A 14,701-nucleotide genomic window follows, 5' to 3' on the forward strand; every position below is an offset into this window, starting at 1 on the left:
TCTAAGGAAATATAGAATGTGACCACAGCATCATTACTAACAGTTAAGAAACAGATCTGCTCAGCTAGCAGCAATGTGAAAGGTTCACCGATAGATTTTGGGGTTTAGTTAAGAAGGGGAATAAAATATCCTTAATACATCATGGGTATCATAACATGAGCATTGCTGTAACAGCAGCTAAAGGATAGGTGTATGATTTTGAGTCATTTTCTTTTAGATTTCTCCCTCCAGACAGGAAGGAAACTGTTACTCCATCTTTCAAGCAATCATAATTTTAACCACGTCCCTTTTCTTTCTGAAAATAGAAATCAGCATAATGAAACTTTATTCAGGTCAGCATCACCATGTATGGTGTCTTAGTCTCTTGTGTGCTGCTATAACAAATACCACAGAGTAGGTATTCAAGAAAAACATACATATTCTCTTATAAAACTGGAAGCTGAGAATTCTAAGATCAAGGAGAGCATATCTAGAAATAGCCTTCTTACTTTATGAAACCATGGAAGAAACAGAAAGGACAAGGCAGTGCAAGATACAGACAAACTCATCCTTTTATAACAGCAGTAACACCCATGATGGTGATACCAGGCTTATTGGCGATCAGGACTGAGCTTGTGTTCTACGGAGTCCAAGAATGAACACTGCAAACATCCGAAGTAAGCAAGCACAGTAAGCAAGATTTAGGTATTTAAGAAAGTGATAGAGACAGAATCCTCTGGAGAGGAAGGGAGCCAAAAGCCCTCGGGAGAGTTGTCACTTGCCTTTTTTCTTTAAATGAAATTTTCACTTTTTTTTATTGTTACATTATAATTATACAGAATAGTGGGATTCATTTTTACAGTTTTTATGTACACACAATATAGCAATATAATTTGGTCAATGGTATTCCTCAGGGTAATGAAATTTTTCACCAGATGTTTTGATAGATTTATTTTTGTTGTTATCATTCTATTAGTTATACATGACAGTAGAATGCACTTTGATACATCATACATAAATCCAATATAGCTTCTCATTCTTCTGGTGGTACGTAATGTAGAATCTCATCAGTCATGTAGTCATATATGTACGTAGGGTAAAAATGTCTGATTCATTCTACTATCTTTCTTGCCCCCATACCTCCACCCCTTCCTTTATTCCCCTCTATCTAATCTAAAATAACTGTATTCTTCCTTAGCCACCCCCACCCATTTTATTAATTAGCATCTGCATATCAGAAAAAAAAATTCAGCCTTTGATTTTGGGGATTGGTTTATTTTACTAAGCATGCTGTTCTCCAGCTCCATCCATTTACCAGCAAATGCCATTATTTCATTCATCTTTAAGGCTGAGTAATATTCCATATATGTATATATGGAATATACATATATATATAATCCTTTGCATATATATATATATATATATATATATCACATTTTCTTTATCCATTCATATGTTGAAGGGCACTTGGGTTGGTTTCATACTCTAACTATTGTGAGTTGTGCTTTTATAAACATTAATGTGACTGCATCAATTTAATATGCTGATTTTAAGTCCTTTGGGTATACCAAACCTTAAACTATACTACAAAACCATAGTAACAAAAATGGCATGGTATTGGCCTCAGTTGCCTTTTTTATAATCCTCAGAACATCTCTCTTTCATTAATCATTGTTTTTCCTTTCTCCCCCCATATGCGTGCCTAGGAGCAAGAACATGAAGATTTTTTTTATATTCTTGAAAAATAATCATCAACTACCCTTTTTTCTTCCCTTGAAAAATCAGTCTCTCTTGAAACCCTCATTATTTTATCCATATTGACTGCCTGACTTGAAATACATGAGTCAAACATTTTTCTCATTTTTTTCCACTACCAGACCCTCATCATTCTTACCTCCACTGACCGCCTGACCCTTTCCAATACCTCACTGGTTAAGATCCTTTGGCTTAATTACCTCTTGATGGTCTCACAGCTTAGTACTGTTAGTACTTAGTAATAGTGACAGTTAAATTTCAACATGAGTTCTATAAGGGACTTCATTAAAAACCTAACATTCTTCCTCTGGATCGAAAAACTCATGTCTTCTTCACATGCAAAATTCAATGACTTTATTCCAATAGCCCCCAAAAGTATTAACTCTATCTCACATCAATCAAAATCTAAAGTCCAGAGACTCGTGCAAATCATTTGTGCATGAGACTCAAAGGCATGGTTTATTCTGAGCTAAATTATCTTCCAGCTGTGAGCCTGTGAAATCAAACCAAGTTGCATGTTTCTAAAATATAATGATAGGACTGGCATAGTACAGACATTTCTATTCCAAAATGGGAAATAGGAAAGAAAAGAAGTGATAAATGGTCCAAGTAATCCAAATGCCACAGAGGAAACAAATTAAATTGTAAACCTGAAGAAAATTTTGTTTGACTCTGTGTCCCACCATCTGGGGACCCTGATGCTGTCCCACTCTGGGTCCTGATGCCTTCACATGCTCTGGCTTTAATGGACTTAGCCAATGAAACAGTTCTCATAGTTTAGGGTCTCATGCCTGCAGCTCTACAGGGTGCCATTACACACTGGTGGTTTTATTGTTCTGGGATCACAGTGGTGACCCTATACTCTTTGCAGTATATCTGATCCCATTGTTCTGCAGAGTATTGCTCTATTGAGGACTCTCTTTGGTGACTTTGATTGTGTAACATATGTTTGTGTGGGCCCCCAGGACACTGGTGTCCTTTGAAATCTAGGTGGAAGAAAAAGTTTCTCAACAGCTCTTGAGTTCTGTGTCTTCATACTTAATAGATGCTGCAAGACATTCCCATTGCACCTTCAATAGCAATGTGCAAATCCATTTGTGAGCCTACTTGAGCCACAGTTAGGGTAACTGGAGTGCTGTGCCAGAATGTGGGAAGCAGGACTGGAGTCAGTCCTGGACAGCAAACTCGAGGCTTCCGAGTGGGTCCTAGGACTCATTTTTGGCCAGTGTCCTTCCCCTAGGCCTTGGTCCTCTTGGACCTGAGATGAAAGGAAGGGAATCAGTAACCTCCAAAGTGACTTTGATGTCATTCTCTCATTATGCATGTGTCAGGATAGACTATGATTTTGTACTATTAATAGTAGTCTTCCTATCACCTGCTTGTCTATACCTTTGGTTTCATTTCCTGAAAATACTCTTTCATTCTCTATCAAACCAGACTGAGATATCATCAAATCTAAAAGTTGTTTTCCTATTCATTATAAATTCCATATTTTTAATTTTCACATTTTAGTCTATGCAGTTAAAAGAAGCTATGTGGAGCTCTGAATGATTTGCTGCTTGCTTATTTTTTCTGAGATGCATTCTAGTTTATTACTTTTAAATTCTGTTGACACAATTCAGTCAAGTTCTGTGTCACAAGGATGTTCTTTACTCTAGTTTCCAATATCTTATTCCTCATTTCCATCTGACATTTCATCAGAATTGCTCTCAAAATCCACATCTCTCAAAATTTTGATCTAAGCTAATTAAACAATTGCTAAAAATTTCATATATTCTTTTTTTCTGAACCCTCACTAGGATCACCCTTAATGCTCCATTTATCGACATAGGCTTTTCCTCACCTGGTCCTTCAAATTCTTCCATTCTCTAACCATTATTCATTTTTAAATCTATTTCTTTTCCAGCTATCTTTTATAGCAATTACCCCACTTAACAGACCAAATTTTCTTTCTTAGTCTGTTCTGTGTTATGATAACAGAATACCACAAAATGTGTAGTTTTTAATAACTAGGAAATGTTGAGTTCATAGTTCTGGAGGCTAAGAAGTCCATACAGGGTCAGTATCTGGAAGAGATTTTGTGCTGCATCATCCCATGGTAGAAGGTAAAATGAGTAAATCAATTTTAGGTGTATGTATGCAAATGTATTTTATCATCAATAAAAGGGGAGACAATAATAATACATGCAAAAACATGGAGAATTTCACATGTATAATGAATGAAAACATCAGACACACAAAATATTTGTGTTATGTGATTCTACTTAAATACATTCTAGTCAGAACTAGAGATTATTTGCCATTAGAGAATTAACTGGAATAGGGCATGAAACAATTTTTTTCAGATTATAGAATTCTCTAAATCTTATTTGGTGTGGTGAAATGTGGCTTCCTACAACTGGCAATCTCATCTAAAACATATAATCCAATTAAATAATGCACTTCTGGCCTGAATAGACATTTCTCATAAAAGACATGAATGTTCAACAAATAAATGAAAAAATAGTCAATATCCTTATTCATCAAGAAAATGCAAATCAAAACAATATAGAGATATCATGCTATCCCAGTTAAAGTAGCTATTATAAAAAAGCCAAAATAAACAGAAAAATGCAAGGTCACAAAGAAATGAGACATTTTACATACTGTTGGTGGCACCTAAGTCATTGTGGAAAACAACACTAGAGATTCCTTAATGAACTAAAATGGAAGTGCCACAGGATCCAGCAATCCCACTACTTGTTATACATCCAAAGGAAATGAAATCAGTATCTCATGGCAACATCTGCACTCTCATGTTTTTGTAGGAGCATTCATGATAGACAAGACATGGGATCAACTGATATGTTCATCAGTGGTTAAATGGACAAAGTAAATGTGGTGTGTATGACCAACAGGATATTTTTCATCCCTAAAAGAAGAATGAGATCCTAAAGTCATTTGCAGCAACATGGGTAGAATTGGAGGTCATCATGTTAAGTGAAACCAGTCAAATATTGAAAGAAAAATATCACATGTTCTAACTCACTTGTAGAAACTAAAAGTCTAATTTCACAGAAGAATGGCATAGAATAATTGTCATTAGAGATTTCGAAAGGGTGATGAGAGAAGAGACTATAAGATGTTACCAAAACACTGCTAAGTGGGAGAAATTGGTTATATTTTTCTGAAATATAGTAAAACAACTATATTTTACAATCTATGACATATTTCAAAATGACCGGATTAATGTTAAAGGAGTTAAAAGTGCTAATTGTGATGTTTTGATGATTACATATTGTATACATGTATCAAATTATTTTACTATACTTCATAAAGAGATGAAAATATTATCTCAATAAAAAATGAAAGTAAATGAGAATTTAAGACCTATGCATTTGAATCTATGGAAAATCACTTCTGTATTAGTCTGCTTTCCATTACTATGAAAAATGCCTGACCTAATTAACTTATAAGGAGAAAAGGTGTATTTTGGTAGATGGTTTCAGAGGTTCCAATAACTAATTGCTTGTATCTGTTTCCGTTTGAGCAGGCAGTGAGGCACTATATGATGGCATGTGCACATGGTGGAGGGAGATACTCAGAGCAGCTAGAAAGCAAGGATAGAAGAAGAAGAGGGGCTTGGACACTTCAATGGGATGACCTCAGTGAACTGACTTGCTTCCAGTGGGCCCCACCTTCTAAAGATTCCACCACCTTCAAATAGCATTGTAATCTGGGGACTAATACTTTAATATATGGTCACTAGACCAATGTCTCAAAAATAATTTAATTTGTGAATTTTACATGTTCTTACCTGGCTTGAATGTACAGAATTGGGCAGGTCTTATATATTAAATATTTATAGGTCCCTGATATTTTACATAAGTTTTATTGCTTTGTAAATAGAGAACAAATGAATTATTTAGCTTACCTATAATGGTGGAAAGGGAGACATGACTGAAGAAAATGTACATTTTATACTGAAGGCTTCTGTTTTCATATTGAAAATGTTTATTTTAAAGTTAACATTCTAAGGTAAATATTTTCACTGATGGGGTGACTCATGTAGCCATGCAGAACCTCTGCATATGCATGTATTATTCAAAAGAGATTTTTGAAACGTTTCTGTTTCCTATTTTCTTGTGTAAAATTGGCATTTTATAGTAATTATGCAAATGCAGTTTTCTAATGAGAGTGTTCTTTTATTTATTTTTGTCCTTTAAGAAATTTTATGTAAAATATTAACTTATGGTATCCCTTTAATTGAGGGAAAAAATGATTCACTACTTCTTAAAATGTGAATATCCAAATAAGATAAACCTTTTTATTTCCATAGGGTTTATTTTCACTTATATAAGCTTATTTTTCCCAAAATTTGCTGTATGATCACTACTTCTAAATCACATGCACACTGTAAATTATCTATTTACCACAGTGGAAATGTGCTTAGTCATATTGCTTTGCCAGTTCATATTATCATGAGCCATAGAATCCAGAATTACTAGTCCCAATGTAAAAAGTTTATGATGCCAAAGTAGTATGTGAATTTTTAAAAACTCCTTTCAAAATTGCATGGCATTGCATTCCCAGCAACATATGCACTTGCTCTGTAAGAAAAAAAATCTTCATTTTTAAATATTGAGGTAATATCAGTAACAATACTATTATTTTTTGGATATGAGTTGTTGCAGGAAAGATCACATGTTAATGTATATGTCAAGCATCTATTTGAAAAGGAAAAAATCATTAGAAATGTATGGTTTTATTTAAATGGAATTGCTTTTGCTATCCATTATCTTCCTTTCTCCTTTTGCTGTATTTTCCCTTTCACAGAAGAGAAGGGTGGGTTCATGAAGAATCTTGAAGAAACCAAAAGTATTGACATTTACAAGGCAACATTGCCTTAAATGGAGGAAGGAATGAGGTCTAGGGGTGCTTTCCCTCTCAGGCAAAGTGAAGAATAAATGGCAAAAGAGCAGACACCTCCAGAAAAGCACAGAGAAATGTTTCTAGAGAAATAAGAACTGAAGAAATGAGATACTAAGAAGTTTCAGTAAATAATATTTTCCCAGGAATAATTGAAGAGAATAGTTTCAATTTTAAATTTATATTTTGAAATGAACAAATTATCAACCAAATTTGGACTATATTGAAGTGTAACAGCAAAAATCTTTGCCTTGTGTCTTTTGCACAACAATATTGTTTTAGACTTTTTAGTATTGAAAGTAAGCTATAAATTTTATGTTCATGAGAAAAGTGAATTGAATATTATTCTATTAATAACATGGAAGAATATAATTCAAACTTGCTAACTAGTACAAAAAAATGTATAAGAATTAAATTTGTCAGATAATTAAGAATATACTGAGATTACATTTTCAAAAATCAGGTTAATGTAGTTTATGAAATATATGATCAAACCCTTAGACCAGGCTAATTTTTAAAATTAAAAATAAATTAACACAGGCAAACACTGATGTAAGATAACTAAAGAATACTAGGCAAGACTGACATTAAGGCATAATATATCATTAGGTATAAAGAGTTTTTACATGATCTGTTTTGATATTAACTAAATCGTATACTCAGTTATAAATGAACATATGAAATGATTTTCAAATATCAAATGAGAAAAATACAAAATGAAACTACCATTGCATATCATTTCACACACCTTAGATGAGCAAAAACTTTAAATTCTGACAATACAGTATTATAAAGGTGGCAAATTCTATAATATCTTATTTCCTGTTGGCATGAATATGTACTGCTATTTACACAGTACTGAATATAAAGCAGTACCAAAAACATGATAGAGCAATTCTGTCATCAAACGTATACTCTTGTGGAACTTTTTCAAATATGCGTATGAAGACCTGAAAAAGAATATTAGTAGATACAAAGTTTGTAAGAGATAAAAATTAGGACCAACATCAATTTCAATCATCAAGAGATAGAACACATGAAAGTAGGATGTTCAGTATGCATAAAATGTACTGTTGAAAGCAAATTAATAGTGTTTATATTATTTATTAAAACATCTAAAGTTATTACACATTGTTTCTAAATACAATATAAAATCAGAGTTTAAATTAATATGTAAGAATAATAAATATCAAGTTAGTGATTTCCCCTGGAGAGAGCTCTGTCAAAAGAGGAAGAAATTTTTCTTTTGCGGGCATTACTAGGGATTGAACTCAGGAGCACTTGACCACTGAGCCTCATCCCCAGTCTTATTTTGTATATTTTATTTAGAGACGGGGTCTCACTAAGTTGCTTAAGGCTCCCTTTTGCTGAAGCTGTCTTTGAACTCTGGTTCCTCCTGTCTCAGCCCCCCGAGCAGCTGGGATTACAAGTGTGTGCCACCATGCCTGGCTAGAAATTTTTTATATTTAATTTTTAAGACTGATGTTTTTGATTTATGATTCAATATAAATTCACCACAATAAAAATAATTTAGTACATTCCTAATATAAACATTGATTTCTTTTTTAATATGTAAGGTTTTCAACCTTTCCTTTAAAAAACAATAATTTCCATGCAGCATCACCGAATAATTTCCATGCTTCTTTGCTTTATATTTTTGGAGAAATAAAAATCATTTATATAAATTACATAAAAACCAAGGAAAATTCATAAGCTAATTTGATAACTAACACATAAACATTTTTAAAGCAAAAATATTCATTGTGTTAAAAGTAGTAACATTTTAAACACAAATTCTAAAATATAACATGATTCATTACCTATCACATTTTCTTTTCAAGTATAATTTAAGAGTTCATGTCAACAATAAAATGACTTACCTACTTAAGAAAATTGCATAATTCACATTTTTCCTTTCTTCAAAGGGAAATGTAATATAAGAAATTTCTCAAAGTTACCCCAAACTTGAAACAGCAAAACCCGATAAGCTATTTTGGACACTATTCTGGAAACAATTTTGTGAGATTCCAGTAAAGCAGCTGTTTTGGGGAGACTTTATTCAAACATTAATTTTCTTGGACAAAGAGAAGGAAGGAAGTTAAATATAGCAATGATTTTGACCACTGTGAATTGACTAATTCATAAAATTTACACAAATTTCAGAAAAACATCATTCAGATATTATACATTACTCAAATCCTCTTATAGTAAGTCAAATTGAAAACATGTAACTCTTGTAATTATAAAATTTTATTAAAAATTAAAAATATATATATTGGCTACATGGTTTTGTCATGGCTAAAATCTGGTGTAATTTTGGCTTGTTTGAGAAGAATATTACATTAAATGCAATGAAATGCATTTTATTTTCTGGCAAATATTCATTATGATTCAAGAGTATGTCTGTTATCTGTGGTGGTTTTTTTTGTTTGTTTGTTTTTTGTTTTTCCTCTCAACTGAACATCTGTTTTCTTAGACGACTTTTTTCATTAATAAGGATTCTGAACTTGGAAAGTAATCTCAAAATAAAGCACCAACTGTTCCTAAGACACTCAAGTCTGTTTTGGTCTGGGAAACAAGGGCATGTGAGGCTGCTTCTAGGCTACAGGCAACAGAAAAACTGACAGATGTTGGTATTGCTGCTTAGATTAGTACTAAAGATCGCACACCTCCAATGATTCCAATCTCTCTTTTGTCTAATGGAGTAGGCAGAGAGAAAAGAAAAGTAACATAACCAAACATTCAGTGTCTTATATAAAAAGCCTAGAAATGTATGTAAGTCCAGTAAGAACCTCAGGCTGTTCTACTGGAATATGAAATATATTAAGAACCATTTTAAACATTATCTAAAAGTCTAAATTTGCGATCACTTACTTTTAGATGTTGGCATTCACTGATATTGCTGGCTCTATCAGCTGTAGAAAGTACATCAATCACTTTTCTATTTGCTATTCTCTTTTTTTATGGTTGACTTCCTCATCTTGTTAATTTATTAAATAATATTATTTTAATACAATTAATGTTATTTGACACAAAATAATAAAACTTTTCACTTTCTGATACATAGAGTGGATGTTTGATTGTTTAGAAAAATTTTAAAAGTAACTTCAGGAGATAATCATTTTTACATTTTGACCCTTTGGAAGCTATTTCAGATTTTTAAATCCTAAATCAAAAGTTCACTGATTAATTCAGTGTTGTGTTAAATATAGTAAAATCTTTTGTAGGAACTAATTGTAAGGGTAGATTTAAGTAGAGTTACATGAGAAATGAATTTATCTTTTCTTTTTTCATTTTTTCTTTTTTTTTTTTTTTTGATACCAACGATTGAACTCAGGGGCCTCAACCACTGAGTCATATCCCCACTCCTATTTTGTATTTTATTTAGAGACAAGGTCTCACTGAGTTGCTTATAGCCTCACTTTTTCTGAGGCTGTCTTTGAACCCGCTATCTTGATACCTCAGACTCCTGAGCCATTGGGATTATAGGCACCATCATGCCTAGGGAGAAATGAAATTTTGATTTGGAAATATGTGTGAGTGATATTTTCAGTTATTTTGAATTTCAAGTGCTTATTTGTGCTGAAGGTGTGCTATACACAATATAACTCTGTGTAAAATTTTGCAGCTTCAATTTTTTTTAGAATTTGTTTAAATATTATTTAAATGTCAGTCCATCTACATCTACTTACAGACTAGATATTATTATCCTCAATTCCACTTACAAAAAATTGAGAGATGTTAAACCTAGCAATATGAAGTGAGGAGCCAAGGTTGTTTGCCCTGTTGCTGAAGAAAACACTCTTCTAACTGCACCATTTTTAAGGTGTTATGACAGTATTTTTCATGCACATAATTATTTGATGTAAAGAACTTGCTCTTTTTTAGAATCATTCAGAGGCACATTTAAAATAAGGGTTGTAATCAAGAACATGATATTGAGAAAATGACAATAAAAATTGCCTTTCTTCCTTATTAGTTAAGAAGACAATTGATTATCACTAAAAAATTTAGGAGTGTTCAATTATAATCAATATGTCTTTTTTTAAAAACTTTCATAAACTTTTCATTATGTTTTATACATCTATTAAATATCACAGTAGTTTCCAAATGTTGGAAAAATAAGTCAATTTAAATAGAAAACAGGAAATATAATTCTTGTTTTGGCACTATTAGCATATTACCAATGATTAGAAATGATCATTCATTTTTTTTTTACAGTCCATGAAAAGAGTATATTCTTTTATTGGGTTTTGTTCATACATGTTGTTCTCAATAATAAAATTCAATAAATTTGGTTCCTTAATCATAAAAACTTGCTGTACACATTATGTACATGTTTCGTCAAAGTCTACATCCATACAAAACATCACAAAGATTTAATTGACTCTATGCATGGTACCATCACACAGGAGGGAGCTAATTAAGTAATATACATTCAAAGATTAAATTATAGATAGCACAGTGTATTTGGCACTGCTCACTAATATGACATCTTCTCAGAGACAAGCAATCTCAAGCCTCTGTCACAATATACCAGAATTTGCTATTCACATTAAAACTAGCTTTTAAACTTTATAACAGAACCAATTAGTTTTAAGAAGCAAAGCACAACCAGAATTGGGAATGGAACTCAAACTCTCCAACTTTTTGCTATGTGACAAGCTGTCATCCATAAAGTAGTTTTAATTTGATAATTTTTTCCATTGTGGGGAGTGTTGAGAAAAATTTAAAGAAAATAACCTTCAATACACATAGACACATTTTTCTTTATAGCTATCAGTTCTTTTGGTGGGAGTGCAAAGGGAGCCCTGATGATACAGAACTTGTGATAATTTTGGCAGGAATGATAGAATGACCAATATTATTCAAATCGTACAGACTGTACAAGCAGTCAAACTCATTTGAGAAGGTTCTGAAATGTGTATATCCAAATTCAGAACCCTTAGCAACATGTTTCAAGTATTTCTTCCTAGACTCCTGTCATGGGCTATAGATTTATTTTGATGTACATGCACTATTATGAAATAGGAGGGAAGTGTAAAAACTCAATATTAACTCTTTAGGGACCTGAGCTATATGCCAATGGATAATTTGACTAACTTCATTTTAGCAAACATTATATCCCTTCACTTTAATTGGCCAATTAATTTAATTCATTAAAGCTGAACATACTCCACAATGGTTATAAATAACATTTATATCTATCCTAGCTGCAAAAGGCAAAAATTCAGTCTTAAATTAGCCAAAAACAAAAACACAAACTCTCAATAAAACATGGATCACAGCACAGGGAAATAAATGAAAAATTATCAAAGTTTAGATATGCTGTAGCTTCACACAAATTTTGGCAATAAATTAAGACTTTAAAAAAGGTTATATAAAGAACTATGAAGTGCAGAGTAATGTCACTGGACCAAAATTTAGTTTAATTATTTTCATTTCAAGTGTATTTTAAAAATCATAAATGGGGTTTTATAATCCAAAGCTGAAACATTTATTCATTGCTTTAGAATCTGCCAAGCAATTCCAGACCATGCTTTCCAAATTCAGTCTTTTTTGCTGTTTTCCAGACTTCTGAAACCTAGTATTTATAATACTCCATTCTAAATGTACAATTTTAGATAACTACTGTACACTTGTTGGAAAGAGTTTTCTGAGAACAGTCCATCAAATATAAAGAATGGTTTCTGTCCAAGGACCAGTAGTGAGGGAAAAATATTAAACACTTTTCAAGAAATCATTTATTTATTAAAAAAAAAAAGAACCAGTGAGTTCTCTGTCCTATAAAATTAATCTAAATTATTTTTGTAGACTTTGGTAATATTTTCCCCCCACGCAGGCCTCAATCCTACTTAATTTTTTATGCGAAGTCACCACTGGAATTTACTGAGAAAAAAAAAAAAATCCCAGGTGTTATTTCAAGGAAGAACAGGTTATTTCTAAGGAAAAGAGCTGCCCTGGTAGTTTCTCTCAAATGCTCATTTTACATAAAAATAGCTAATGGAAATATTTTTTAAACCAATTTTGGGTACTATGCAACATTACATGAAATAGAAAATCAAAACTTCTCTTTTCTAGGAAATTTTCCACCTTTACTTTAAAGAATACAATTTATTCACTTTTTTCCCCTTCTGACTGCCTAATTCAATATTTTTTTTTTAATTCTGCATCTCAGTGTATCAACAGTTCTTTTTCAAATGTTCTTTACAACACAGAACACAGACTCCAGAGCAACGTTCTCAAGTCACACTGTTTAACTACAATGAAGTAAGAAATGAAAATGAACAGATATCTTAAGACAGGTATTCTCCCTCCTCTGAAGAGGAGCAAACTTTTAACAAGTGAGCAACAGAACTCCATTCTCTGCAACTCCCTCAAACTAAGAACACCTCCATTTAATAATATATTGTTTTAAAAAAATAAAGTTTGGTCACTAGGAAAGACAGAACAAAAATTACTCCCTTCTCCCCAAACAACAACCCAAACAGTTTTAGTCACTCCCTCCCTTTACTCCCCACAAAAACAGGAAAGTAGTAGGGGCCCAAAGCTTTACATGTGAAATCTCAGCTCCTAAAACATTGCTGCTATTTGCTCAAAAGTTGTAGGTCTACTTATTTCATTCTCCAATACTCCCCCCATTTGTAATTTATTTCCATACACACACACATGCACACACACTCGCACACACTCATACACTCACTCTCAAGTAAGACACTTTTTTGTGTTTGTTGATAAATTACGAGGAATATGAACTAGGTGTGCACAGGGTTTCATAGGTGCTTTGTAAACTTGGGTCCTTTTCAGAGTCACTTGGGTCCTTTTCTGCAAAAGCCTGAAATCAAATTATGCAACCAGGGATCACTACTTTCCCAGACGCTGTTCGCAGGCTGCATATTGACGAAGGGCAGAGAAAAAGTCCTCATAACTGATGATTAGGTGGGAAGGCAAAAAACAATCTCAGTCAATCTGATATGCCAGGGAAGAAAGCCTAATGTGCTGTCCACAGGACCAAACTTCAGTACTAAATCAGGATCAGGGAAACCATTTGAACTAAGTAAACTGACTAACATATCTACATCCAAATCTGTAGCTCTCTTTTGCTGCTGGGCTACTAACTGCCAAAAGTCCTGAGCAGCTCTCACAATATCTGCTTTTCCATCTTCTGGGGACAGCACCTTCACTGCCAAATGGCAATTTAAAACTTGATCATCTTTGTCATTACTATTTGCAAACCCTGGTGAGTATTTGGAACAATCTAGGCCCAGAAGTTCCTGCTGTTGTTTTAAAATTTCATCCATCAATCTGGAATTATTTCTTTTGAAAATACCTTGGTGGTCGTAGACGCTAATGTAGGAGATACCCACGGCCATACACCACACCACGATGCTCGCGATGTCCGAGAAGCTGGGTTCCTGCTCCTCCGCGGTGATCACCAGGCCCATATGTACAGGCAACTTCTCCAGGGAACGGCCGTCCGCGCACCAGCGCAGCCGGGGGTGGGCGCGGCCGGACCCGGGCCCCCGCGCGGGTGCGGGTGGTGACGACGGTTCCTGCCTACTGCCGGGGACATACGGAGCGTAAAGCCGAGCGGCGCTAGGCCCGCAGCGGAGGCTGCACGGTAGCAGCGCCTCCAGATCCAGATCCAGGTGCCAAACCGAACGTGGAGCCAGGAGGTGACCCTTCGGTGCAGACAGAGCAGCGCATGTAGCACCCGCCACACCAGCTCGTACAGCCCCGTCATACTCTTGTGGCGCTCGGGCGCCCACCGCACCCTCCCACCCACACCCGCGGCGTGATGGCTTTTTATCCTCCCCTGCTGCCGTCGCGGGCCATCGCTCCGTGTCCCCCAACCCCCGCGCCCGAACCCCTTTCCGCTGCCGATCATTCATTTTTTAATTGAGAGATTTTTTTAGCAACTTATGTTATGGTTTATGGATTCCAGGTCTAAATTTCTTTTGCAGTATCAGGCCACCATGTACATTTTCTAAAGTGTAAAAATGCTAAGAAATACTGTGTATTTTCTAAGAATTAAAGATAAATTTGAATTTTTTTTTTT

General features: G+C 34.0%; 1 pseudogene across 1 annotated transcript; it reads right to left on the minus strand.

Moving 5' to 3' along the window:
- Window positions 1–13,080: 13,080 nt before the first annotated feature.
- Window positions 13,081–14,386, minus strand: LOC306660013 (dehydrodolichyl diphosphate synthase complex subunit NUS1-like; annotated as a pseudogene). Its single transcript has one exon. The product of its transcript is annotated as a dehydrodolichyl diphosphate synthase complex subunit NUS1-like (transcript).
- Between the last annotated feature and the right edge of the window lie 315 nt (window positions 14,387–14,701).

The sequence above is a fragment of the Sciurus vulgaris genome (genome assembly GCF_902686455.1).
Source record: "Sciurus vulgaris genome assembly, chromosome: 4".
Classification (NCBI taxonomy): Eukaryota; Metazoa; Chordata; class Mammalia; order Rodentia; family Sciuridae; genus Sciurus; species Sciurus vulgaris.